We start from the raw sequence: 25,411 nt of genomic DNA, 5'->3' as shown, positions 1-25,411 counted from the left end.
CAACCAGATGCTGGCAAGCAGGATCGGAACACAAGAGCACTCTAACAAGTGTTAGAAACTCAGTTATATAAGCTCATCGCCAATTGGCACTTTAAATGCAGGTTACGGCCCCCACAACGAAAGGTCTGCGTGCCATTTTCCCTTGTGGGTGGCCCAGAAGCTGAGGCTGCTTGCTGCTGACACCACTCATCAACACACCAGTTTTGTGCCTGGAGTTGGCAACTGAGGGAAGGGCGGTTGGCACCCACCAGAGAGTAAGATTTGGCCTCTGGGCGACAGTAGCTGAGCCCTGTCCTATCATAACACGCCATCGCACTCTGCAGCTAAAAAATGAATCTCGCCAGCCGCTCCCAAATACACAGACTGGTAGCGTAGTACACATTTAGAAAGGCCTTCATGAAATATTCAGAGGAATGTGATGTAAGGCTAGCTACCACGGCGTGCGTGCCAATTCTGCAAAGCTTACTCAGGGTATTTTTGTTGACACAGGACTGTGGGGAAGGAAAATCAAGTCCAAGCTTGGAATCAAGCGCTCATGACTACTTCTGCTGCTGTAATCAGAGAAGCAGCTTCGGAGAATATATGGGGTTGGAAATGTTGATCGGGGCAAGCAGGAGGCATGTTTGGCCTGATTCTTTCTGACCAGGCCACTAACTCCTGCATTAATTAGCACACCTCAGGCCAGGTCCATGCTCTGCTAAAGCCAAATCCAAGCACATCCCCCAACACAAGTGCGCTGTCAACACCTTGCATTAAAAGAGGTGCAAGCAAAGTGCAATCTCCTCTTCCCAGCAGAGTGCAAACAAAGCACAATCATTGACAGCAAATCTGCTGGGCAGAAGCCGCCTCTGGTAGCAGCCCCAGTTATTTCCAGTTTGCACTAGGGATGAAAGAGCATATGCACAAAAAAAGGATGTGTGTTAAAACAAATAAAATTGCATGGGGCTCATAAAATTTCCTAATAGCTGTGTGCTTTGCCTTCCTCTCCTCACTGCCATTCCAATTCTGTTAAGATGAATCTAAGTGTGAAGACAGACATCCCAATTATTAGAAATACATAGACAGATAATTATGAAATTATTGTGAGGTTTAATAAGTTAACTGTTTATATTTGGACAACTTTTCTGCTGTACTTTATAGGAAGGGGAAAATAATCATTTCCTTAATAACGATTTAAACTATTTATTTAACTAAAACAATAACATTATAGCATATGTATTCATGTTTGTTAACTGATGTGGTTAAACAATTAAAAAACAACAACTTAGACTTTTTAGCACACCTGAAAAACTTAAAGCAAATCATTATTTCCTGATGAATAACCTTTGGACTATAATGTAACTTAAATAGAAAACTAGATTTAGAAAGATTTTTTTCCTCCAAAAGCATTTTATTTTAAAAATCCGATTTAAATTAAAAAAACTGTTTTTTTTATTATTAAAAAAAAATCAATTATTTTTATCCACCCTGACTTGGATCCAGAATGCCTCAGAGACTGCCTGATCCCTTAGATCCCTGCCCAATCACTGAGGTCTTCAGGCAAGTCAATGTTAGTGATCCCCCCATTACTCAGATGCATAACTCATATCCACCAGGAACTGTGGATTTATGGAACTCCCTTCCAGTTGAGGTCAGACAGGCAACTGCCCTGCTGAACTTCGAGCACCCATTGAAAACTTTTTTTATTCCATTATGCATTTCCAATGGATTCTGATTTTGCCATTTTAACTCATTTTCATTGCCTCGAGTTTCTTGCACGCCGCCCGGAGACAATCGTAATGAAGCGGTATGCAGGGGCGTAGCAAGGGGGGTGCGGTAGGTGCAGACCGCCCCGGATGTCCCCACTGAGGGGGTGACAAAATGATGAGCGGCACTCACCGCCTGCAGCGCGCCTGAGCCACGTGTCTCTCCCGGGAGTGATGCGGTGGTTTGGGCCCCCGCATGCTCTGCGCTGCCCCAAGCAGTCTGCCCTTTGCCTCCCCCTCAGCTATAGGGCAGCTGAGTGGGAGGAGGCAGGCAAACTCCACAGAGGCCCCACAGTGTCCCCACCCCCATGGGCGGCTGGCCCCACCGCTGTGGGCAGCTGGCCCCGCCCCAGGCACAGGGCACACATGCCGCCCCAGGCTCCCGATTGGCTTGCTGGCGGTATGCAGATTGTCAGAATGAATAAACGAACCTGGCTGGCTTTCCCAGTCTGTATTTCTTTTTATGTAACCAAAGGCTGGCTTTCAGCCCTATCAACACAATCTAATTAAAGGCTCTCCATTACAATAGACAGATACATGCAAATTAATATGACTGTCTCTGTGAATCAGGCACCCTAAGTGGACCATCAGTAACTTCTGCCCGCCTTTGTTTGGAAGAAAGATGCCGCCGTCCTAGGAGGCAAATCTGTATTTTCTGGCTTAAAAGAACCGAACGACAAATGTAATTGTGTTCACGATAAGATCTCCACAAATGCCGTTAGAACTCTGTAATCGCTAACCAACAGACACGCTAGCCTTATGATACATATCTTTAAGAAAAGTATTGTAGGAATATTCAGCCAAATTGCTCCTGATCAAATTGAGGTCATGTTTATTCCACCCTCCCAAGATGGTCCCTGCAGTTTACTGGGAAACATCAGAAATGGTCACAAACAGAGGCAGCTCTGTACTCAATAAGTGTTCAACTGGTGGGTCTTCCATGGACAGAGAATGATAAGACACCACCTTATGTTGAGTCAGTTGTTGGAGACCTCCAGATGTTGGTGGACTCCAATTCCCATCAGCCCCTGCCAGCATGGCCTATGCTAGGGGGACGATGGGAGTTGAAGTCCAGCAAGATCTAGAAGACCACAGATCCCCCATGTTTTCAAAGTGCAGTCATATCTCGGAAGTCGAATGGAATCTGTTCTGGAAGTCTGTTTGACTTCCAAAATGTTCAGAAACCAAAGCGCAGTTGCAGAATCTTAAATCATGTTCAGCTTCCAAAAACAGTTCACAGACTGGAACAGTCACTTCCGGGTTTGTGGCGTTCGGGAGCCAAAACATTCAAGAACTAAGCTGTTTGAAAACCAAGGTACAACAGTATTGAAAATGGCAATGTAGGAGGATCTCATACCCTCCAACATTTCTCTAGTTAAAATTGGGAGATCCTGTTTCGTAATAATATCCATATTTTTATTATTTATACCCCACCCATCACGCTGGCTTGCCCCAGCCATTCTAGGCAGCTTCCAACATATATAGAAACATAATAAAACATTTAAAACTTCCCTATACAGGACTGCCAATGTCTTCTAAAGGTTGTATAGTTACTTATCCCCTTGGCTCGGGAGTAACATAACGCCATACCCTCCAACATTTATCTGGTGGAAATAAGGAAAGCCTAAGGGAAAGTGGGACATTCTGGGATCAAATCAGAAACTGGAATGGCTTCTGTAAATCTGGGACTGTCCTTGGAAAACAGAGACACTTGGAGGGTCTGGGATTTGCTCCCCTTGTCCAAATATTTCGAGGAAAATTATTTTGCCTATTAGCACAGTAACTTTAGAACGTTACGCAGGAGAGTATCTTCTTTAGAAATACCATGGAAACAAATCAGCTAGCCCACACCCCTTATGCAAAGATCAAATTTCTTTCTGTTTCTCTCTCTGCCCCACTGCCCCCCGCCCCCCGTCTTACCTTCTCAGCATCACCCCCCAGGTCTTTGCCGTGGTGAAAACGCACATGTATATATATTTTTAGAAGCCTTTCATTAGAATCTTGTTCCCTCTGAAAACATATTGGTCAAAGATCCATGAATACCCAATTCACTGGGAAGTGGTGCGTGCGGTTCTGTCAAAGTGCCCAGATACGCCAATCTGTCAGCTCCAAGGCAGCAGCAAAATATTTTAGCTTTTTAGCAACAATAGGCTAGCCGGGACGGATAGCCCAAAGTGTGCAGCAGGTAGCAATCAGGCATTAAATCTGAGCCGATGTTGATTTGAACATTTCCATCACATGGAGATTTAATCAGCAAAAGGCAATTTCAATCCCTGCTTCTCCATTTTAGATATCACACATTTCAAGGCAAGTGCGTGAAATGCTTTGCATACTGCTTAAACTATGCATGCTGAGTGCAAGAATCTAATCACTTTTTCACACACGTACACCCTGCACGGGTGATAAGATCTAAAGGGCAATATCAGTCCATCCACAGACCAGGTTATGTGATAAGCTGCCTTGGATGTGCTGGGTGGATGACTTCCAACATTTCTCCGATGAAAGCAGGGGCATCCTATCCATACCCTCTAACATTTCTCCAATGAAAATATGGACGTCCTAATGGGACCTTCCAGGATCAAATCAGAAACCGGGACAGCTTCTTCAAATCCAAAGCCGTCCCTGGAAAACAGGGGCACTTGGAGGGTCTGGGTGACCCTGTTGGATTCCTTGAACCTCTCAGCTGGCATTTGATACCAGGGAGCCAGTGTGGTGAGACTGTTGGACTGGTGAGGCCCAGTTGACCAGGGTTCAAATCCTCAGTCAGCCATGAAGCTCGCTGAATAATCCCCACTTGGTCATGGTCTCTCAGCCTAACCTACCTCACAGGGGTGTTGTGAGGGGGAAATGGAGGGGGATGGGGATAGAAAACCATATTCCCCACCTTGAGTCCAACAACCAGTGTTAGAAACTCATATATATATACGCCAGGTGCCAAATGGCTCCTTAAACCAAGGTTGTAGTCATCAAAACTGAATGTCTAATTGCCATTTGGAGGCAAGATGGCTCTCAAGTCTTTACTTTTCAAATGACGGACTGACTGTGATTGATTCTCTGTTAAACATCTGGCTAGTTCAGATGACAACCTTGAGCTGGGTTAAGAGCTTTGAGAAGAAACGCCACTTGATCCATTGCCGGTTCACATCTACACTGGCCTATTCCAACCTCATTTCCCAAATGGTGACTGCTGCTGCTCAGGCTGCACAGAAAAGGCGTTTTGGTTCCTGAACTGCATCCCGATTGTGCAGGTAAAATATAACAGATAGAATTCTGCAGGGTAGGGTATGAGTGTGTGAAAACAGCCCAGATCCAATGATTCCCCAGGCGGTGGAAATGTCAGGCCCCATCCTGGCGCCTAGGCATCTTCACTTGGTTGCAAGTGGTCAAAAGCTAGGTGCAAAATGCGCCTTGCGCCTGGCTAATTCCGAACACTGCCAACAACATCTGGAGGGCGGCAGGTTAGCCACACCTGTCCTATCTTGTTCAATCCTGGTTCAAAGCCTGCAGGTACTGGGCAAGAGGATCCCCTGATTTGGCGGTGCTACTGAGGAGTAAGAAGCCTGCGGGTTTCAGCAAGACAAAGGCTGAAGGCTCCATCTCATCTGACCGATGTCGATGCTATCGAAGCATTTTGGGATTAAGGACTTAAAGCAACATTGATCTGAAATCCCTAATAGGAAGCCGCTCGTGTCATTCACCGTTCATCTCGCCAAACACCCCCTACCTTTCGTTTTCCTTACTGTGGCACTTGCAACGTTAGATCTGGAAACATCAAGTTACATAAGATCTTAGCTCTGCTCTGTGGTTAGGACGTGATTCTGTCAGAAAACGAACCACTGGAGCAGAAAAGTGAACAAAACTGGATTTGACTTTCCCTGGGATAGAAAAATAACAATAAAAGGAGAGAGGGCGAGAAAAGACAACCTTTCGTTATTTAAGCATCTTCCTCCTTTTAGAAGTGGAACCAGAGTTCAGTGCACTGTTGCACTCCTGGGTAGCAGAATGCATGTGAATGGGGGATCACATAAAACAAAAGAGCACAAGTATTTTAATTGAAATACCACTGTGGATGCTGGGGGAAAGAGATGGGTTTCTCTTGTTATACATGCCAGGGGAGCAGGGGACATAAAGAAATATCAGGTCCCAATTAGTCTCTTGAAACAGCACAAAGAAAAAATAGCAGTCCCCTAGGGTGGGCAAAGAAATTCAATTCAATTTGCATTCAAAGTTGAGCGTACCTGATATGCCCTTTCTGAAAACACGGTTTTGGGTTTCTGAGAACCAAAGCACAGCCACTCTTCTCTGAATCCGCACTTTTCCGAATTTTGCAGTGTCAGCCAAGCAATGTGTACAAAAACACATATGCGGGGAAAACTCTGCACAGTCATGCACGTCTTTGGGAAAACAGCATACACAAATGTATCTCGTTAGGAGAAATTGTTTACACCTCCAAAAAAGTGTGCATTGGGCAAAAGCAACATGCAAAACATGTGCATTAGGAAAAATTCACCCCAAACCGCTGGTGGGTTTTCAAGAGGGCTCTCGAAAATAAATAAATTGCAAACTGGTGTGGAAATCTGAAGAGCCGAACCTAAAAATGGGGAAAATGAGAAACCCAAACTGACAGATTTGCTCACTCCTAGCTTCTGCCTCAAAACTCGGTTCCCTAAAAAATAAAGGCGAAGCATAGCATGTGCTAGCAATATAGCAGACTACCCAAGTGCTATTTCTCTGAAACACACACACACACACACTTAACCTCAGTAATCCCAGAAACCAGACAAGTACGGTAATCCCAGCTATCTTTCCAATTTTTTTACTCAATGACACGCATATACACACAGAACATTTTTGCCTCTTCCAGTAAATCTGCCACAGTCTTCATCGGCTCCAACGGACTCTGGGGCTGCACATTTGTCAAAGGAGAAGCACATTTTCTCAACCCCTTCCCCTACAGAGACACCCCACCCCCAAATATATTGGGGTGTGTGTGGTGGTGGTTGCAAAGAGAGAGGTGGAATGCAGAAAGGTGGTTTGGCAGTTGTGAGAGACTCCCTGTAGAATTCCTTGACTGAGTGGTTCTCCTGTTACAGCTAGTTTTCAAGGGAAACAGGTTGCAAACAGAAACACACACACACACAGCTACAGTGCGTTCATGCACGTGGAGACATGTGGCAGTGCACCAGTCTCTCTCTCTCTCGTGGAAGCAGCACACACCCAAGCGTTGAGCATGCCTCTGTGTAGGTGACTGGAGAAAGCCTTCTTTAGCAAATGCCCAAGAATCTCAGCCCAATTCCAACACGCATAGCTGCTGAAAAGAAACCCAGGCGTGGGGTTTTCCTGCCCAAACAGCCTTTCCCTCAAAGGGGGATTGGGGCAGCAGGGAAGCCTAATGGCCCCAAGCAGTCTGAGCCAGGGAGAAATTATCCGGCAGGCTTGCGGCAAGAGCCTTGGCTCTAGCATGCTGACCAGGGAAGAAGGCAGAAGCGAGAGTGGTCTCTCTTTATCATAGGTACAGATTCTCTCTCTCTCTCTCTCTCTCTGTGTGTGTATGTGTGAATTCTAAAAGAATAATCTATCCAGCCTCGCGGATTCCAATCTTCAATCTCTGCCACAACGCAAGGTTTTCAGGAATGGTGAACCTCCCCCTTTAAGTTCTGCCTAGCATGCAGAGAGAGAGAGAGAAATTACTACCTAGAGCATGCTGGCTCTTTCATCAAAGCCTGCAAAAGTAGATACAGGCTGTGAAATGGGGGAAAGCACAGGTATCTCCGGCCCTGGAAAGGCCAATGAAATAAATTAAAGGGAGACAAATTACTCGAGTCCATAACTAATCAGCCAGGCTGCCCCAAACCTAATGCTGCCCTGGGAACTAATATATTCTCTCTTGGATGCACCCCCCCTGCCCTTGGTTCAGAATGCTTCTCAGGTCCAGAGGAAGACACAGTGGGAGTCTGTATCAAGCACACATCCTAGCTTCCATTTGTGGTTGCACCTAACATGGCAAGAGCACATGGTGCGTGATAATGTGCCTCGGATTAAGGACATTTTCTTAAAAAAACAAGGGGTCATTCTTCTTTGCCATCGTTCACAGCGTTCTGAACCTCCCAAAAGTGAGTTGCGTTAATGGGCCAACCAAGCAGATCAGTATGGAGATGGAGACGAGTTAGACCTCCCTTGCTCTTGCCGTGAGACGGCGTCTAGTCAAAGAGGAAGGAATGTGCAACCAAGACCTAATTCATCAGATGCCCAAAGCCAGTTGGTAGCCCAAGATCATTGAAGTTTGTGTGTGCATTGGAAAAGAACACATTCAAATTAACAGCTGTTGGTTTGTTTGTTCCTTAAAACACATCTTTAAAAAAAGAAAACAACCCAAAAATAAATAAATCAGCTTTTCTAGAAAGCCAGGACTATATATTTCTAGAAAGTCTCAGCCACCTGAGCAAATCTGCTTTGCAGCTACAGAAGAGGACAAGACATGCCACAGGAATGCTGAACCCCCTGTCTCAAAAAAGCAAACTCTTTCTCAGTATGGTTGACAGCACAACACAATGGTTGCAACGTATGACAGATGTGTTGTTCTGGAAGCGATTCTTTCAGCACATTCTTTTCTTCAGTGCTACACAAGTTCAAAAACAGACACTTTCTACCTTCTGAAATCCAAGGTATCTAAACCCACTCCCCCTGCCAAAAATATGCACATGTGTGTGCGCATGAACGCAATACTAAAACAGGCAATGCAATGCAGGACATGTTATTTGGGTGTCTACCTATGCATTCCTCTCCCTATATATTCCAAATTTCAACGTGCGCCTAGCAACATCACTCTCTGAGACACACGCAGCAACACCTTCAGAAGCAAAACCCTATACATGTCTGCTCAGAAGCAAATCCCAGAGTTCAAGGGGTGTAGGGTCTCCCAGTGCTAACTTGGCTGCCAAGAATGGGAAGGAAAGTGCTTAGAAATATAATTAGCAGGAGGGCAGATTTCTTTCCTTCCTTTGGAGCTGGAACTCCGAAAACTTCGCCCCAGTCTTTAAACCAGCAACAATGACCCTCTCTCTCTTTTTTAAGCAGGCATGGATTTTCCTTGGAAAGAAGTCCCACTGAGTTCAATGGGACTTGCACCCTGGTAAAAGTATGCATACCTCCTCAAAGATGCAGATGTAAACAGACCCATAGAAGACTAAAGGAAGGAGGTGGGGGAGTCAAGGTGAGGAAGGAGACTCTCGGGATGGGAAGATTTTGGGAGGAGGAGGGAGGAATAGCAGGTGACCCCCCCCCCCCATTTCTAATTTTCAGCCTGTGGTTCTGAAATAACTTATTGATCTATTGGGCAAAAACTCCTCCTCCCTCCCTCCCTAAATCTCCTCCTCCCACTCTCTAGCAGCAGAACTGAGGGCAGGATCTCTCTCTCTCTCTCTCTGCCCCCCCCCTCCAAAGAATGACTGGAAAGAGAAAGGGGGTCACGCAGGCTTTTGCCACAAGCTTTCCAGCACAGAGAGAAGGTCTGTGCCTAGTTTACACGGCGAGGGATCCGCCGACCCTCGGGCAATGCTATTCAACCCGAGGAAGCGGTACGGATTCGTGTCTGCAATCTCTTAAAAAAATAATAATAGCGGGGGTTGGAAAGCAGAGAACCAAGCCGTTGCAAAAAAAGGCAGGGAGGGTGTCTTTACTTATGGAATAAATCGCCCTTCTTTCGCCTATGCGAGTAAAAAAAATGCCAGACGTCCATATATATATATATGGGTGTATGGAAGAGATGGATTTTCTTCCAACTGTATTGCAGCACAAAACGAACCGGGCCCAAAGGGTGGGAAAGGCAGCTGGCGAACGCGAAAGATCCGGGCAGATCTCTCTAAATCCTGACTCGGGTGGGGGTGGGGAGGAAAAGAGGACAGCGCCAGGGAGGTAACGGGGTGGGGGTGGGGAGGCAGCAGGGAGGGGACCTTTGAGGAGGAGGAGGAGGAGGAAGAGGAAGATCATCACCATAAAAAAGCCCTTTTGGCGCTTACCATTTATGCAGGGCTCGCCGTCCGCTCCGCCTGCGCGTTCCAATCTGCCCAGCAGCTGGATCCCAAGCCGGGAGGGTGCTGTGCGGATCGCGCTAAATCAAGCCCGGAAACGGCCGCGGCTCATCCTAAAACCAGGCGGGATCAGCCATGCAGAGACCAACCCATGAAAAACGCCAAATCCCCAAATCAAAAGGAAGCGCCCCGTTCCCCGTTCTCAGCAGCAGATTTCTCTCTCCGCCAAGCGAGGTGAAAATGATGATCAGGACGCGCACATCTCTTTTCTTCTCTCTCTCTCTGCTTTCCAATGTCCAGGCTTCCCAGCAAGCTGCAATCCCACCAAAAAACGCCTCGCGTGCCTTTCTCCTCCTCCTCCTCTTCTGCTTCTCTCTCTCTCTTCCTTCTCTCGCCTTCTGGCTCTCTTATACACACAGAGAGACACACACACACTCACACGCAGGCAGGCAGGCAGGCAGGCGCAGGAGGGGCGAAGCGAGCGCGGCGCACTCAGCCAGGCAGGTTGCATGAATGGGAGCGCACGAGCCAATCCTCCGCTTGCCTGCGAACGGGAGAGCCACCCGGACGCTTGCAAGCTGGTCTGCACCATTCGCGCGCCGGGGAGGGGCGCCGGGGGGCGGGCGGGCGAGGGGAGCAGCCAGCTCGGCTCAGGTGAGCCTGCCCACTTTCCCATCGCCCGAGCGCACCCGGCGCTCCTGCGTTGGATGAGGCTTTCGTGGGGAGGGGGGCATAGATCTGGGATCAGGGGTGCCCCCAAATATTGGGGGCCCCAGGTAAGCCCTGCCCCACATAACTGATCACAAGACACACGCACCATTTGAATGGCAATGCCCATCAACTTTGGTTGGAGAGGGAGGGAAGGCGCCTCATTTTATTACGGGGGGTGGTAAAGGGACCTCGGCCACTAGGAGTTGGTTCTTATGTCTCGGATCGTTCCTAGAGCCATCTCTGTTTGGGAACAATGTGGGGGTCCTGCAAGGTGCCTTTTAAAATCCTCCCCCTATCGCTCTCTCCTCCTGTCCCGATGTAGACCTGACAACCATCAGGAACAGAGGGCGCCCAATGTGCCCGAAAACACGTGGGTCACATCCACACAGCACATTGGAAGCATGCTTGTACCGTTTTTGACAGTCCTGGCGCCCCACAGGGGTGGCGATTCCCAACAGTAAACTGCGGTTCCCGGGATTGTTTTGGGGGGGGAAGCCACGGCTGTTAAAGGAGTACAGTGGTACAGTGGTTACATATGCTTCAGGTTACAGACTCCGCTAACCCAGAAATAGTACCTCAGGTTAAGAACTTTGCTTCAGGATGAGAACAGAAATCGTGCTCCAGCGGCGCAGCAGCAGCAGGAGGCCCCATTAGCTAAAGTGGTGCTTCAGGTTAAGAACCGTTTCAGGTTAAGAACAGACCTCCGGAACGAATTAAGTACTTAACCTGAGGTACCATTGTATAAGCATCCTTATGACATGGTGCGGATGTGGCCAGTTGGCCTCTCCAGCGCAGACTTCTGGTTCGGGAACATACTTTGGTATTATGGTGCCCTGAATATTGGTTTCAAAATAATTCCTTTCGGTGGAGTTGGTACTGATTAAGGAATACTGCTTTCTGAGTTGCGACTTGCACCTGCTTGGTGAAGTGTTGTGGGAACTGCCCACACCACCCTAAATCCGGTGCCGCCTGATTGCAAACTGCCCTGAGATCGGATGAAGGGTGGTATACAAATTTAATAAATAATAATAATAATAACCACCAAATCATGCCTAGGCAGCCTTGTTTTAGACCTGCAGGGCTGAATTTGTGTCCCAGCTGGAATCCCTGCCTGGAGGCACTGGGAATTGATGAACATGGGATCTTTTGCATGCTAATAATAATAATAATAATAATAATAATAATAATAATAATAATAATAATTTCTTTGTACCCTGCTCATCAGTCTGGGTTGCCCCAGCCACTCTGGGTGGTTTCTAACACATATAAAAACATAATAAACATTAAAGCTTAGAAAGCTTCCCTATACAGGGCTGCCTTCAGGTGTCTTCTATAGGTTATATATACTCATCTTCTTGACATCTGATGGGAGGGCGTTCCACAGGGCGGATGCCACTACCAAGAAGGCCCTCTGCCTGGTTCCCTGCAACCTCACTTCTCACAGTGAGGAAACCGCCAGAAGGCCCTCGGAGCTGGATTTTAGTGTCCAGGCTGAATGATGCAGAGCATCTGCTGAGCCAATGAGCTATGTCCCTTCACCATCCGCCATCTGCTGTTTCTAATAAGCATCTATATTAAAAATAATTAACTTTCTTAAAACACCCACACACCTGGTTAATCGGTGCATGTGCCTTTTTAGTCCATTGAGAAGGTTTCTCATCGGATAACTCAGGGGTAGTCAACATGGTGCCGCCCAGAAGGTGTTGGACTACAACTCACATCATTTGTGACCATTCACAGACAGTGCTAGCTGGAGCTGATGGGATTTGCAGTCGAACGGCAACCGGAGGACACCTTGGAGTTAACCAATTGGTTGGTCGAAAGTTGAAAGTCACAATCTCAAGCAGATATTGAGGAATATAATAAACAGGTGGGGAGACCAAGGGAGGAGCTGGGAAGCAAATGAAGTTATTTTCTTAGAGAGCAAGTGTCCCCAAGAAGGTTGTCCTAGAGCCATAGAATTGTGGGGTTGGAAAGGGCTCCAAGGGTCATCTAATCCAACCCCCTGCAATGCAGGAATCACTACTAAAAGAAATCCTGGACTAATGGCCACCCAACCACTGCGTAAAGGGACCCCTGACCATTAGGTCCAGTCATGGCCGACTCTGGGCTTGCAGCGCTCATCTCGCTTTATTGGCCAAGGGAGCTGGCACACAGCTTCCGGGTCATGTGGCCAGCATGACTAAGCCGCTTCTGGCAAACCAGAGTAGTGCACAGAAATGCCATTTACCTTCCTGCCAGAGTGGTACCTATTTATCTACTTGCACTTTGACATGCTTTCGAACTGCTAGGTTGGCAGGAGCTGGGACTGAGCAACAGGAGCTCACCCCGTTGTGGGGATTTGAACCGCTGACCTTCTGATCAGCAAGCCTGTGGTTTAACCCGCAGCGCCACCCACGTCCCCTAACCTCTGCTTAAAAACCTCCAAAAAAGGAGAGTCCACTACTCTTCAAATGAGTCCATTTCACTGTCAAACAGCCCTTACCATAAGAAAGTTCTTCCTAAAGTTTAGTGGGAATCTCCTTTCTTGCAATTTGAATCCATTAGTTCAAATCCCGCCCTCTGGGGCAGGAGAAAATAAAGCTTGCCATTGACTACTTTCCTTGCAAATCTCATGGCTGGAATTGTTTGTGTTGTAGGGAAAGGAGCAGCACCCTTTACAGTCGAGTGGACAAATGGCGGAGCTGGTGGGTGGGTGGGTGGGGTGGGACGTTTTGGGAAAAAACAAAACCCTCCCCCATTCCAAAATGCACCTCTCCAGTCAAATACAGTGGTACCTCGGGTTAAGAACTTAATTCGTTCCAGAGGTCCGCTCTTAACCTAAAACTGCTCTTAACCTGAGGTACCACTTTAGCTAATGGGGCCTCCTGCTGCCGCCGCGGCACTATTTCTGTTCTTTGCTTAAGGATGAGAACAGAAATTGTGCTCCAGCGGCGCAGCAGCAGCAGGAGGCCCCATTAGCTAAAGTGGTGCTTCAGGTTAAGAACAGTTTCAGGTTAAGAACGGACCACCGGAACAAATTAAGTACTTAACCTGAGGTAACACTGTAATGTGTGCAGAAATGCATGGACAAAGGTCAAGTGTGCATCAAAGCGCCCACGAGTGGAAATAACAAATGCAAATGCATTCTGTTCGGGGAAATTGCTTTGCGAAACGGCGAACAAATTGCAAACGGAAAATGTATTTGGAGGAATTCTCACTAAAAGGCGGGTGAACTTTCATGGAGACTTGCGATTCATAGCAGCTCATACAGAGAGGCGTGCGGCCTCCAAGGTAGACCACAGCCATCATGGCTGGTACCCCCTGATAGGTTGGCATGGGTAGAGCCCATGGTTGCCACCACACGCTTCTCTCTTCCTCTCACCGCCAACTGCTTTCTCCCATTCTTCCTCCCTGCCACCAGCAGAACAATAAGACTCGTTCTTCGAAGAATCAGGCCTCGCGTGAGCCTAGACCTGCAAATGGCCAACTCCTGAGTTAATATTAGGTTAACGATGCGCCCTCCCCCAATTAAATGGGCGGCAGATTTATTTTTAATACTGCAGATGGCATCCACCGTCTTAATTGAGGCATCCCCTCCTGCGTGGTAGAGAAGAGGCAACGCGTTTTCAAAGATGAGGTCTGCTCTGACATATGTGTGCATTATCTAAAAAAGTAAATTTTTTAAAAGGAGAAAATGGTGAAAGATATATTTCAGTTCATTAAGAAGCTAAGATTGTTTTGTTTGGATGACAGTCCTCAGTGTGTATAAGAGAGGGGGGAAGGGAGGGAGGGGTGATAATTCATATTCAACTATTGAAGTTTAGTTTTTTTATCTTGGCAAAGTGACCTTCAGCAATTTACCTGGTCGATAGCTGCACATTTTTTTAAAAAAAGTAAATATCCATACACTAGATTTAAGCACATCTTAGGCTGGTCTCTCACACACCTGTACACCAGTTTGCTTTCTAATCACTTGGTTACTCAGCTGCAAATAACTGGAAGATGGAGGAGAGATTTCAGGTGGAAGAAATCTGCCTCTCTTTGTTGTTTATGCTGCAACAGAATTCTACACCCACCTGTTCCAAATAAATTTTAAAGTTTTTTTTTAAAAAAAGTTCCAAAGCACATAGAAACAGCTGCCCATAATGGGCACCTAAATCATAGGAGCTGTCTTGTACTGAGGCCACATTCACACCAGCCATTTAAAGCACTTTTTATTTTTAATTTATTTTTAAATTTATATACCGCCCTTCCTTCGTGGATCACAGTGCAGTTTGGAATACAAAAAACACCACAATTTGTAACATGATAACGTTTTAGACAGCCATGGATTTTGGATATAATATACAACTAAAAGAATGGGAGAGGTTGTGGAAAGAAAGAATAAAATTTACAGCATGTAATGCTTTGAAAGAGAATATGATGAAAATGATGTATAGATGGTATATCACACCTGTGAAATTAGCTAAAATGTATAAGACAAGTAATAAATTTTGGAAATGTAAAGAAAAAGAAGGATCATTTAATCATAGGCGGTGGGAATGTAAGAAAGTAAAAAAACCTCTGGGAAATGAAATATAATGAGATGAAAAAGATGTTGAAATATACATTTTTAAAAAGACCAGAAGCATTTTTACTTGGTATTATAAGTGATGACATTAATAGACAGGACATTAAACTGTTTTTATACGCAACAACAGCGGCAGAGTATTGTTGGCCCAGAAATGGAAGAAGGAAGAAATACCGATGAAAGAAGAATGGCAGACGAAATTAATGGACTACGCAGAATTAGACAAAATGACAAGAAGGATTCAAAACCTGAGGAACCAGAGATTCATGGACGATTGGAAGAAATATACAAATTATTTGAAGAGCAACTGTAATCAACAAATTACGCTAGTAGGACTACAAGAAGTTTTGTAAGGAGGAATATATGAAATATTGCAAAGAAGAGAAAGAAGAGAGATATTAGTTATGATATTTAAATGTAATAGTGAAAGTAAGAAATGTAAATTAAGTGGAAAAGATTGGAAAATTTTCAGATGTGATTGATAGAAGTCAAAAAAAATTGTATAAGATATAAAAGTATGTTTAATAATTGTTGAAAATGATATGTTAAAAAACTAACATTTTTTTTTTATAAAAGGGACAGCCATGGCTTCCCCAAAAGTATTCTGGGAACGGTAGTTTGTAAAGTGGGGGGTGAGAGTTGTTAGGAGACCCCTATTAACTTCACAGAAGTGACAGTTTGTAGAGTGGGTTGAAATTCCTGCATAGCAGGGGGTTGGACTAGATGACCGCTGAGGGACCCTTCCAACTCTACAATTCTATGGTTCTAATAGTAGCTCTTTGCAATAAATGGGGTCTCCTGGCTACTCTCAGCGCCCTTAACAAGATACAGCTCCCAGAATTCTGGCTTCTGTACACAGAACTGGGAAGGCGAGATCTCATCTTGTTCTTTCCCTCAGACAGTACAATGTAGGGGATGTGGGTGGCACTGTGGCCTAAACCACCGAGCCTCTTGGGCTTGCTGATCAGAAGGTCAGCGGTTCGAATCCCCATGACAAGGTGAGCTCCCATTGCTCTGTCCCAGCTCCTGCCAACCTAGCAGTTTGAAAGCATGCCAGTGCAAGTAGATAAATAGGTACCACTGCGGCAGGAAGGTAAACGGTGTTTCCGTGTGCCCTGGTTTCCATCACAGTGTCCCATTGCGCCAGAAGCGGTTTAGTCCTGCTGGCCGCATGACCTGGAAAGCTGTCTGCGGACAAACACCAGCTCCCACGGCCTGAAAGTGACATGAGCACTGCACCCCATAGTTGCCTTTGACTGGACTTAACCATCCAGGGGCCCTTTACCTATACCTTTTAAGAGTTGCCATATTTCAAGAGGAAAAAACCCAGGCATAAAATGTTGTGGGGGAAAGTTGCTGAGGTGTTTTTTTTTTTTGCGGGGGGTGGGGGGAGAAGAGGTTTCAAAAACCTGGACATTTTGGCAATTTCCCAAAATTCCCCCCAGACACTAATTCCATTGTTGGAATCCCAAACATTTCTGGAGAAATCCAGATGTATAGCATCCCTAGTACAATGCCTCAGGCCAGCTCTAGCCTCAGGAATAATCTTGCCTCATGGTGGCTTCTTGTCCTGCGGGAAACTGATGGTGTATTTAGCATAACGACAACTCCCCATTCCCTAAATATTGTTTAAATATCAGTGAGTGAGGAGGACTCCTTCACATTTTGACAGTGTTCCCCAACCTGGTGCCCTTCAGAGTTTGTTGTCCCAGCCAGCATGGCCTATGGTGGTCACATGGTTGGTCAAAGGTGGCATAGACCAGTCATAGTCTTGAAAAACCAAATAAATTAATTTAAAAAGGAAATATAACAACAAAATATAATATAATATAATATAATATAATATAATATAATATAATATAATATAATAATATGGATTAAAGGGTTTTCTTAAGATGATGGAAGTTGTGTGTGCTGTGTCCCATTGATGGCAGTCTTAATTCTTCTGATAAGAAATGCTCTGTGGGGAAAGGAGCAAAAATGGGAGGTCAAGGGGAGGGGTCAGTTGGGGAGGTGAGAAATGCCCCTATTTTAATCTGAGGAATGGTGGAGAAGAAGAAGAAGAAGGAGGAGGAGGAGGAGTAGGAGTTTGGATTTGATATCCCACTTTATCACTACCCTAAGGAGTATCAAAGCGGCTAACAGTCTCCTTTCCCTTTCTCCCCCATAACAAACACTCTGTGAGGTGAGTGGGGCTGAGAGACTTCAAAGAAGTGTGACTGGCCCAAGGTCACCCAGCAGCTGTATGTGGAGGAGCAGGGAAGCGAACCCAGTTCCCCAGATTACTAGTCTATCACTCTTAACCACTACACCACACTGGCTCTGGAGGGCATGCTTTAGTGTTCTAGATATGGCAAAATGCATCTGGAACCCCGATTGTGTGTGTGTACATTAGGAAGAAACAAGCTGAGTAGATAGGAATGGCAGGAGGGGAAAGGGTTAAGCATCCTCTCCCCACAGCATCTTCTGCCACCTCCCAAGGCTGCGTTTCCTTTAAATAAGCTGTGTCAAGCTTCATTATCCTCGCAGTTTGCCACTGGGCAGAAGCTGTACAACTCCCCCTATTCTGCATTCCACATGCAATGCGGTTGGTGCTAAATCAATGCCCGCAATCGATAAATATTAGTATAATAAATAACGCCATACTTCTGAAGTGCAAGAATTTCTGCAAAGCCAAGTAGCGCTGAAGTGCCCGCATTTCGGAGCTTCGGTGTGGCTGATACTCTTAATGACGGCCAATCGTTTTGGCAAGGGGGCTACAGCTGATGTCCAAAATATCAAACAATGCCTCTCTTGAGTGCACTACAGTAGATGCATGAGATCTCAGCCAAAAAGTCTTTTGAGAACCTTTTAAACTTGAAACTGGGGCATTAACATGTGTGTGTGTGAGAGAGAGAGAGAGAGAGAGAGAGAAGTTCCCAAAGATTTATATATCTTTCACACACAAACACACATACAGACACAAACACACTTTTTTTTTTTTGCAGCTTCTGCAAGTACTGCAATAACTTTTTCTGCTCCATGGTGCTACTCAGCAGTATTTCCTTTGTGCTTCCTACCAGCCTACCCAGAAAACAGCAGTGTGAGGACTCATAACAGCGTCACATTGCTGAATTCTTGAATAAAACCTTTAAACCTAACTACCAGGGTTTGAGTTCGAGTTCCGATAGTGTGAGCTAGGAGAGCAACCTGGGGAGATGAGATGTGCTGGTATGAATATCCCCCAACATTTCTCTGATGAAAATAGGGACGTCCTATTCCATAAAAAGAATTCTTCTATTTACACCCCGACCATCTGATTGGGTTTCCCCAGCCACTCTGGGCAGCTTCCAACATATATAAAACATAATTTAACATTAAACTTTTTAAAATAAAAGCTCCCCTATACAGGGCTGCCTCTGGGGTCACATAACTCCATACCCTCCCACATTTCTCCAATGAAAATAGGGACAAGGCTGTATATTGTCTCCCTCTTTATTTACCTTATATGCAGAATTCATCATGCGAAAGACTGGGCTGGATGAATCCCAAGCCGGAATTAAGATTGCCGGAAGAAATAACAACAACCTCAGATATGGAGATGACACAACCTTGATGGCAGAAAGGAATTAAAGAATCTTTTAATGACGGTGAAAGAGGGGAGCGCAAAATATGGTCTGAAGCTCAACACACACAAAAAAACCTAGGATAATTGCGACTGGTCCCATCACCTCCTGGCAAATGGAAGGGGAAGAAATGGAGGCAGTGAGAGATTTTATTTTCTTGGCCTCATGATCACTGCAGATGGTGACAGCAGTCACGAAATTAAAAGACACCTGCTTCTTGGGAGAAAAACAATGACAAACCTAGACAGCAGAGACATCACCTTGCCGACAAAGGCCCGTATAGTTAAAGCTATGGTTTTCTCGGTAGTGATGTATGGAAGTGAGAGCTGGACCACAAAGAAGGCTGAGCACCGAAGAATTGATGCTTTTGAATTATGGTGCTGGAGGAGACTCTTGAGAGACCCATGGACTGCAAGAAGATCAAATCTATCCATTCTGAAGGAAATCAGCCCTAAGTGCTCACTGGAAGGACAGATCATGAAGCTGAGTCTCCAATACTTTGGCCACCTCATGAAAGAGAAGATTCCCTGAAAAAGACCCTGATGTTGGGAAAGATGGAAGGCACAAGGAGAAGGGGATGACAGAGGACGAGATGGTTGGACAGTGTTCTCGAAGCTACCAGCATGCGTTTGACCAAACTGCGGGAGGCAGTGGAAGACAGGAGTGCCTGGCGTGCTCTGGTCCATGGGGTCACGAAGAGTCGGACACAACTAAACAACAACAACAAGGAAAAGTGGTTCCAGTTACAGATAGGTAGCCGTGTTGGTCTGCCATAGTCAAAATAAAAAAATTCCTTCCAGTAGCACCTTAAAGACCAACTAAGTTAGTTCTTGGTATGAGCTTTCGTGTGCATGAAGTGTATTCTTCAGATACATGTGTATCTGAAGAAGTGTGCATGCACACGAAAGCTCATACCAACAACTAACTTAGTTGGTCTTTAAGGTGCTACTGGAAGGAATTTTTTTATTAAGGAAAAGTGGGTCATTGTGAGATCAGATCAAAAATTCAAAGCCTCCCACATTTCTCCAATGAAAATAGGGGCATCCTAAGGAAACCGGGACATTCCAGGATCAACCAGAAACCAGGATGGCTTCTGTAAATCTTGGACTGTCCCTGGAAAACTGAGCCAGAAACTTTGGAAGGTCACAACCGAACCTCAAGCCTGAGTTGCTTCCATCCCTGCCTTAAAACAAGGGCAACAGCATAATCCTAATTCTCAGGTTCCTTATAGCTCTTGGATTCTGTTGTTTTCTTCTTGTTCTTGCTTTAAATTGCCATTTTAAAGACAACTTCACAGCTTTATAGACTTATCCAGGCTTCCTCAACCTTGGCCTTCCAGATGTTTTGAGACTACAGTTCCCATCATCCCTGACCACTGGTCCTGGCATGGGAGTTGTAGGCCAAAAACGTCTGGAGGGCCGAGGTTGAGGAAGCCTGGACTTATCCTTTCCTTGTTGAATGTTGAGGTTGGCTGCAAGTTTCATGGGGAATTTTTTTGGGTGCTCGGGCCCTCAGGGCCTCTGGGAGTCGGCACCTATGGCGGAAGTGCAGGTTCATTCCATTTTTATTTTTATGTTTTTACTATCTACTAAAACTTCATTTATTCAAAGTTTACCTTGCAAACAGCACAATGCCAAAACTGCTGCCTCTCGCTTTCGCCGTCTCTCTGCCTCACCTATTTCAGCTACCGTGAAGATTTGGCAGGGGGGGGGGGAGCAAGCAAAAAGTCAGTGCACTTTAATTCAAATTTTGAAAGCGAAGCAGAAGAGGAATTGCAGATATGGAGTTTTTACTATAAGCAGCAGAATTTTTGAGGCAGAATTCTAGAGGGGCAGACGCGGCTGCCATTGCTAATTCCTTTACGATTGGATATATTCAAAATGCACTAATGTTTGCATTGATGGTATTGATTCTGCAACACTTTCTTTTTCTTTTTTTAAAAAAGAAACTTAACTGAAGATTGGGGGGGGGGAGTAAGATGGGTCTTTAAGAAGGACATATTTAAATTGGGGAACATCATACAGCTTTCAGAACAGATCTCAATTGAATTCACTGCGGTAGCAGACAGTCCCCTCCACCAGTGTCTTGCAGTGGAATTTTTCAGGGGGAACAGTTCGGGTCAGAGGTGCCAGCTTGCAAGGGCCAAAGGGGCTGCTTGTGAGCATTGTGCCTCCTACCCCCAACCATGCAGAAGCTTCTTGAGCTTTGGAAAAGAGGCGCCAGAGGAACATTTAGGGAACTAGTCTAGTCGCCCTAGTCCACTGACTGCAAACTACTGCCCTCCACCGCTTAAGAGTGCTGCAGGAATGACCGCTCCCCACAATAAATGGGGGGTGCCCTTTACATGATCACGCGCAGCCCCCTGAACCCTATGTGGCACCATTAGCACAGGCTTGGCTTCACCTATATATATATACGAAGAAGAAGAAGAGTTTGGATTTGATATCCCGCTTTTTCACTCCCCTTCACGAGTCTCAAAGCAGCTAACATTCTCCTTTCCCTTCCTCCCCCACAACAAACACTCTGTGAGGTGAGTGGGGCTGGGAGACTTCAGAGAAGTGTGACTGGCCCAAGGTCACCCAGCAGCTGCATGTGGAGGAGCAGGGAAGCAAACCCGGTTCACCAGATTACGAGTCTACCGCTCTTAACCACTACACCACACTGGAAGAGACACAATAAGTTTAAAGGGGATAGAGAAGAAATTTTTAATGACAACCAGTAAACACAGGCTGAGCACGCAGAAACTCCCCCCACCCCCTCTCCCTGGGTTTACACTCAGCTGATAAACCCAGACTTAACAGACCAGCATTCATTACATGATTGACCTTTCCTTGTTAACCGAAGTAGACAATGATGTGTTTGGAAAATTGGACAATAGTCAATTTAATGGGAAAACTATTTTGCTTGGGAAGCTCTCCCACTTCACTTCACAGCAAATTACTGCAGTTGCTGCTGGCAGGTTAGGACTCTTATTTTTGAACAAATGTGGAGGTGTGGTGTTTTTTAAATCTTATTTTGAAAATAAAAAAATAAAAATTGAAATCTATGTATTTGTTAGCAAATTGCCAGGCCAGGGAGTTCACCAAATAGTCCATCAGTGTTGTAGCAGTGAGATTGATGAGTGCATGGAATATAATAATTAGATGCTTCTAGGCTGCATTCGTCTCTCCCTCCCCTTGGTTCAACTTTGTCTGTCCCTATGAAAGGCATCTGGGAAGTCCAATGCACTAGCCTTCAAGACCTTCTCTTCTAGGGCATGGGGAGTTCACGCTGTGGAGCTGTTGTTCAGGTGACCATTTAATGGCCCCGGTACAGGCTTCTGTTTTGCCTGCTGGCATTTGCTCCTGGTAAATAATGGACGGTGGCAGGCTCTGTTGTGTGCAGACAGCCCACAGTTCACAAAATTCTTCCATCCATCAAGGGGAGAAAGCAGCAGCGTCTGCTGTGGTCAAAAGGCGCCACATTGCTCAAGCAGAATGGCAGTTGTCTCTGCAGGTGACTAGGTAGATGCCCTCTGCAAGATGTACCTTGCCAGGTGACAGGAGACATCTGCACACCCATTGTTTTTCCAAGTGGAAATAGTGAACTGCCACAAATCTTATTTCATTCATGCCCGTTTTTGTCTTCTATTCTACATTATAGCTGCAATCAAATTCCAATCTATTCCAAACTTAAAAATGGAAAGCGTAATGCTGGTGGTCAACAAAAGAGGTTCAAAGACTCTCTCAAGGCAAATCTAAAAAAAATGTAGTATAAACACCGACAACTGGTAAATACTGGCCTGTGAGTGCTCCAATTGGAGAACAGCCTTTACCAAAGGTGTCATGGGCTTTGAAGACACTCGAACTCAGGACGCAAGGGAGAAACGTGCTAGGAGGAAGGCATGTTTGGCAAACCCTCACTGTGATCAACTCCTGCCCGGAAACCTATGTCCCCACTGTGGAAGGACATCTGGATCCAGAATTGGCCTCCACAGTCACTTACAGATTCACTTTTAAAATCGTGTTTATGGAAGACAATCTTACTTGGCTACGAGGGATCACCAAAGAAGAAGAAGAAATAGTTGCAATATAGTGGCCCTCTTTTTTATTTGTTGGTGGCAGGCTTGATACCTCAAACTTTGGTGATGCTGCATGGAGTACGTACTTTGCTGGTTCCTACCCCCATGACCTTGCTGTAGAAAAAAAATTAAAACAGCACCAGTTAGTTTTGTTGATATAGTTTGTAATTATTTATTATAATTGTTTAGAGTGAATTTCTATTTATTCTTTGCTTCACTTCTGAAAGTTAATTTTATTGTGTACTAATAGATTACTGAATATTACTTTATTTCATTTAAGTTGTCCCATTTTAAAGTTATGTTTTATTAAGCCTTTTTTGTATTGGATCAGATTATTATAAGGTGTTTGTTCTTTACTGTATATTTTGTTGCTGCAAACTGCCTTGTGTATAATATAAGAGAAAGGCTGTGTACAAATTAAAAGTGAAATGGAAATGAAATGCTCTTGCATATTTGTGTGTGTGTCTTATGCTGAATCACATCACTGGTCCACCGAGCTCAGTGTTGTTGACACTGGCTGGCAGAAGCTTCCCAAGGATTTCAGACGGAGCAAGGGGTCAGGCTTTCATTGTTACACCAACTGAAAATTTTCCTCTGCAGCCTATTGTTTTTGTTGAACCAATTCTCCAAACATAGGTCTACCAGTGGCTAGTGATCATGACAGCTAAATATCACTTGGGAAGTCAGGTGAACTAATGCCAGTGTACTGGAAAAAGCAAAGATCACCAGTGTCAAAGCAATGATTCTTCAACATCAACTTCATTGGACTGGTCATGTTGTGCGGATGCCTGATGATCGTCTTCCAAAGCAACTACTCTCTTCCGAACTTTAAAATGGAAAGCATAATGTTGGTGGTCAACAAAAGAGGTCTAAAGACTCTCAAGGCAAATCTTTAAAAATGTAGTATAAACACTGACAACTGGGAAACACTGGCTTGCAAGCGCTCCAGTTGGAGAACAGCCTTCACCAAAGGTGTCATGGGCTTTGAAGATGCTCAAACTCAGGATGAAAGGGAGAAATAAGCTAAGAGGAAGGCATGATTGGCAAACCCATATTGTGATCAACTCCTGCCCGGAAAGCTATGTCCCCACTGTGGAAGGACGTGTGGATCCAGAATTGGCCTCCACAGTCACTCACAGACTCACTGTTAAAACTGTGTTCATGGAAGACAATCTTACTCGGCTATGAGTGATTGCCAAAGACAAAGAAGAAGATTGCTCATGAAAGCTAAATGAAGCCTCCATGTTCCATGCAGTCTTCCCCTGAATAGTTGCTGAGGTGTGCAAATTGTGGGTCAGGGCTTTTGTCTTTACAACCTGCGAGCTTTCCAGAAACATGGCTGGCCACTTTGGGGAGTGTGGTGCTACAACAGATGTGCCTGTGGTCTGATTCAGCAAGGTTCTCCTCACTTGCTATGCTCTCCTGTTCAGCCTGCCCACCTTAGACTATTCTGAAATCCGTTCGATTTCTCCCTCCTCTATGGATCCCAAGACTCAGCCGCTTGTAAAGCTGCCGTTTTTACCTTGCTCTTGCAGAATATGCTTGCAGCACATTGCCCATAAAATAAAGCCATCTACGGTAAGCACCATAAAAATCCAAAGCATGGTTGAAGCTATTTGCAAACAGCAGCTGAGCTCCCCCAGCTGACATCCCAAGTTTTATCATTCTGTCAGGGACTCTGCCCTCTTATGGGTAATATGTAGCAGACAATTATGTCTAAGCAATTAGATGGAAGGTCCTATTAAATGTGCAGGGGTCTCTATTCTCTCTTGCCTGGCCCTTTCATTTCTCCCCCTCCCTGCTCCTGAATTATTTACAATTTAACTCTGTAAATGCATTTCGGTGTTGCTGCTGCTGTTGCTTTCTGACTACTAAGGGAAGTGTTTGGAGGGTGCAGAATGCGGCTGAAGGAAGAAAAAAATGAGGCATAAAGTGGTACGGGACTTGAGAAGCATGTTGCCTCCGCTGTCTGGGGAAGGTCAAGAATGAGAGGGAGAGTGAAGCTTCCACATCCCAACGGTGTGAATATCCAGTTTGTTTATTTGCCTCCAGAAATAGCTCTTGGTTGGTTACTCAGAGGAGACTTGCCTAGCAAAGGTAAGAACCATCTCTCTATGTTAGAATGTTTGTGAACATTCCATGACCTCACCCTAGCCACCATCCAGCTTACAACCACGTGAACGTTGGTGGCCCATAAACTACATTAGTTGAGTTCTGTAAGAATAGGGGTGGGAGACCTCTTGTCCCACCAGATGTTGTCGGGAGTCCATCAGCTCCCATCAGCTCTGGTTAGCAAGGCCCAGGGCTTCCCAAACTTGGGTCTCCAGCAGTTTTTGTACTACAACTTCCATCATCCCTAGCTAGCAGGACCAGTGATCAAGGATGATGGGAACTGTAGTCCAAAAACAGCTGGAGACCTAAATTTGGGAAACCCTGGCATAGCCAATGATCAATGATGATTTGAGCTTCTCATCCAGCAACACCTGGAGGACCACAGCTTCTACATCCCCATCCAGACTGTACACCCGAAGGACTCTTAGTCCATGCCTCCCCCTCCAGAATCCTGGGAACTGTAGTTTGTTAAGGGAGCTGACCTTAGGACTCTTAATGGACCACAGTTCCCAGGACTAGCCGTAGCTGTTAAAGCAGTATGGGTGTCAGGGACTGGGCAGAGAAGGAATAGTGGAAACTGCCTCCTCAGCCTGACC

At 45.5% G+C, this 25,411-nt stretch overlaps 1 protein-coding gene across 11 annotated transcripts in view; it reads right to left on the bottom strand.

Annotated features, from left to right (window-relative positions):
* Positions 1-25,411, bottom strand: part of TENM4 (teneurin transmembrane protein 4) — a 1,513,375-nt gene that overhangs the window by 647,401 nt on the left and 840,563 nt on the right. For 2 of the 11 annotated variants that reach the window (XM_081197254.1, XM_081197255.1), the window contains exon 1: positions 9,764-10,208. The exons of the other annotated variants lie outside the window; for them this stretch is intronic. The gene's annotated coding sequence lies outside the window, so the exon portion shown is untranslated. Of the gene's footprint in view, positions 1-9,763; positions 10,209-25,411 lie in introns of those variants that run through there. 11 annotated transcript variants of the gene reach the window in all.

This window comes from Podarcis bocagei (genome assembly GCF_964188305.1).
Source record: "Podarcis bocagei genome assembly, chromosome: 6".
NCBI lineage: Eukaryota > Metazoa > Chordata > Lepidosauria > Squamata > Lacertidae > Podarcis > Podarcis bocagei.
The sequence above is the reverse complement of the archived record's forward strand: the minus strand, read 5'-3'. Positions and strand labels throughout refer to the sequence as shown.